Here is a 3,392-nt window from a genome sequence, read left to right as displayed (position 1 = left end):
ACTGTGTAGCAAATCATCACAACTTGTAAGGTTGCAGTTAGGCATTGGTTTGGGAATTGGTTGGTGGAGGGGTATGGATTGGCTGTGCTTGCCCCTCCAAAAGTGCTGCTGCTGCAAGGGTTTTCCATTAAAGGAACCCAGGGGCTCGCCATGCTTTTGTCCGAACCCCTGTCAAGGGGCTAGGGCCACGCAAGAGCCCCTGGGAGCATTTGGGGAGAGGTGAGGCATGGTTCCCAGTCCCGTCTCTCTCCCCAAAATGTTTTCCCTTTCTGACTTTGCGTGCGTGCAAATGTCAGTCTGTCCCCATGCGGGGTCAGATAGTCGCAACCAGTGCCAAGCAACCACTCACATTGCTTGTAATTTTAGTAAAGTTGTGGCCAAAATTATGCCAAAAACCTTAAACTAAAATCATGTGTCAATTGTGTTTTATTGGGGGTGTCTTTGGGACCTCGACACACAACCAACCATAGTTCTGCAGTTCAACGTAGTTAACTGCATGTCCAAGTTCTGGTAATAATAATAATAATAATAATAATAATAATAATAATAATAATAATAATAATAATAATTACCCCGCCCTCCCCAGCCAAGGCCAGGCTCAGGACGGCTAACAACCAATAATAAAAACAAGTTGAATGAATACAACTTAAAAACAAGATTAAAATACAACAATTAAAATATTGAAACATTAAAATATTAAAATGCAGCCTCATCACAGGAGGAGAAAGGAAAAAGGAAAAAGAAAGAGGGGGGAGGGAATCAAATTGGCTCCAAGCCAAAGGCCAGGCGGAACAACTCTGTCTTAAAGGCCCTGCGGAAAGAAATCAGATCCTGCAGGGCCCTGGTCTCATGAGGCAGAGTGTTCCACCAGGCTGGAGCCAGTGTTGAAAAGGCCCTGGCTCTGGTTGAGGCTAATCTGACTTCCTTAGGGCCCGGGACCACTAGGGTGTTGCTATTTATGGACCTTGAGGCTCTCCGTGGGGCATACCGGGAGAGGTGGTCCCGTAAGTATGAGGGTCCTAGGCCGTGAAGGGCTTTAAAGGTCAAAAGCAGCACCTGACCCTGTACTCCACCGGGAGCCAGTGCAGCTGGAAAAGCACTGGGTGAATATGCTCCCATGGCAGAGACCCTTGCTGCAGCATTCTGGTAGATTTCCTTCCCTTGCCATCTTGCCCTGGGATGCTTGAGTGAGAGGACTTTTTGTTCTATTAACAAGGCCTTTCTCTTAGCTGCTAAAACTGTCGGCTCAAAAGTGCTTGTGTGCCCTTGTGACACACAGCTGCTTGTTACGCAGCTCCAAAATAAACACTTCAGGAAAAATTTGGAAGGGTGAGTCATGCACGAATGCCTGCAACTGTCTCTGAGATGGCATTTTGACATTTTTGGGCACCGGAAGACAATGTGCTTGTTCTGCAGAGTGCTTCCCACACAGGTCACTGTGGGTGGAGGTGACCCACTGACAGCTATTTTAAGCAGGTTACAATAAAATCTATACAAAACTTTAAGCCGGTTCCGAACAGGAGACCTTCCGTGCCCTTGATCTGAATGGGCTTGCTGAACGCTATAGAAAATTAGTTCAGAAATGTCCAAAGTCAGCCACCCTCGGCAGCAGGTAACATAATATATGATTGTTCAGCATCAATGATGCTAATATTTATAATCCATAGCTTGTGACCAACATCTGGTTTTGGCAGGGCTGGCCCAAGATATTTTGGCACCTGAAGTGAACCACAAAATGGCATGCGCTCACATACAGTCAGGGAAGAAGGGGCGAATGAAGATCTACATCAGGAACAAGGAGGAAATAAAGATCTACGTATGGAACAAGGGTGAGAGGAGACGAACAGTGCCTCCTATTTCCTGAGAGTCCACTGTAGAGGTGACTTGTAGGAGGCAGCTGTTGAGCAGTAGTAGAGGCGATTCATTCCTTGGAGGCTGAAGTATACCTGAAGGAGCGTCTCCACACCCATCATTCTACCCGGACACTGAGGTCCAGCGCCGAGGGCCTTCTGGCGGTTCCCTCATTGTGAGAAGCGAGGTTACAGGGAACCAGGCAGAGGGCCTTCTCGGTGGTGGCACCTGCCCTGTGGAACGCCCTCCCACCAGATGTCAAAGAGAAAAACAACTACCTGACATTCAGAAGACATCTTAAGGCAGCCCTGTTCAGGGAAGTTTTTAATGTATGACATATTAGTGCATTTTTGGTATTTGTGGAAGCCGCCCAGAGTGGCTGGGGAAACACAGCCAGATGGGCGGGGTACAAATAAATTATTATTATTATTATTATTATTATTATTATTATTATTATTATTATCTGCTGCCCTTGTGGATTCTGCCACCTGAGGCAATTGACTCACCTTGCCTCATGAGTGGACCGGCCCTGGATGCTCTGCTCTGCATCTTAGTTACATGCAGAACATCTTGTTGGAGGAACATAGATTGAACAGTACCGGCCTAGGGGAAAAAAATCTGTGTGGTGAAAGCAGTATCCCACTTTCAAAGTACATTTAAAAACAACAACGCATATACACACACTCCTCTCATATACACAGCAGCGTCCTACAGGGTATGTTCAGGTGCCTTTTCAGGCAAAGTGAGGCATAGCCCTGCAAAGGTTCTGAACACACAAAACCTCCTGTTTGTCACATCCAATAATACCAATGCATTGCCAATGACTTAGAGCAGTGGTTCTCAACCTTGGGTCCCCAGATGTTTTTGGCCTACAACTCCCATGATCCCTAGCTCACAGGACCAGTGGTCAGGGATGATGGGAGTTGTAGTTCCAAAATGTCTGGGGACCCAAGGTTGAGAAAGGCTGACTTAGAGGTTTCTGTCCATCTTCTCTGCTTAGCCTGTCATAAGCTTGGCCCCACACCTGGCTGGAGAGTTAGAGGTGGGATAGTATACAACAGCAGTAATCCTAATCACGACACAAGCTGGTGTAGTGTAATGGTTAGAGTGTTGGACTACAATCTGAAAGACCAAGGTTCAAATCCTCACTCACCCATGAAGCTCACTGTATGACTTTGCTGTAATTGCTATAGTTTTATTTTGGTGAAGGATGTATGCTGCCTGCAGTCCTCTGTCCACTTACCTGAGAGTAAGTCACATTGATCTCCTCCCTTAATTGAACAGGGAAACAAGCGTCACAACCAATCACTCAGTAGTTGGTGGTTTCTCTTTCTCTTTCTCTTTTTCTTTTATAGGCATGAGTGAGCGCCACTGAACAAAAATCTAAGTCTGTGTAGAACCTTGTGTAAGCCCAAGCTAACAAAATGAATTTCAATAGGGACAAATGAAAAGTTCTCCACTTAGGCAGGAAGAACCAGATGCACAAATATAAGATGGGGGACACCTGGCTTACTAGCAGTACATGTGAAAAGGATCTTGGG

The sequence above is a fragment of the Podarcis muralis genome, chromosome 3, assembly GCF_964188315.1.
Source record: "Podarcis muralis chromosome 3, rPodMur119.hap1.1, whole genome shotgun sequence".
Classification (NCBI taxonomy): domain Eukaryota; kingdom Metazoa; phylum Chordata; class Lepidosauria; order Squamata; family Lacertidae; genus Podarcis; species Podarcis muralis.
Note: the sequence above shows the minus strand (reverse complement) of the source record.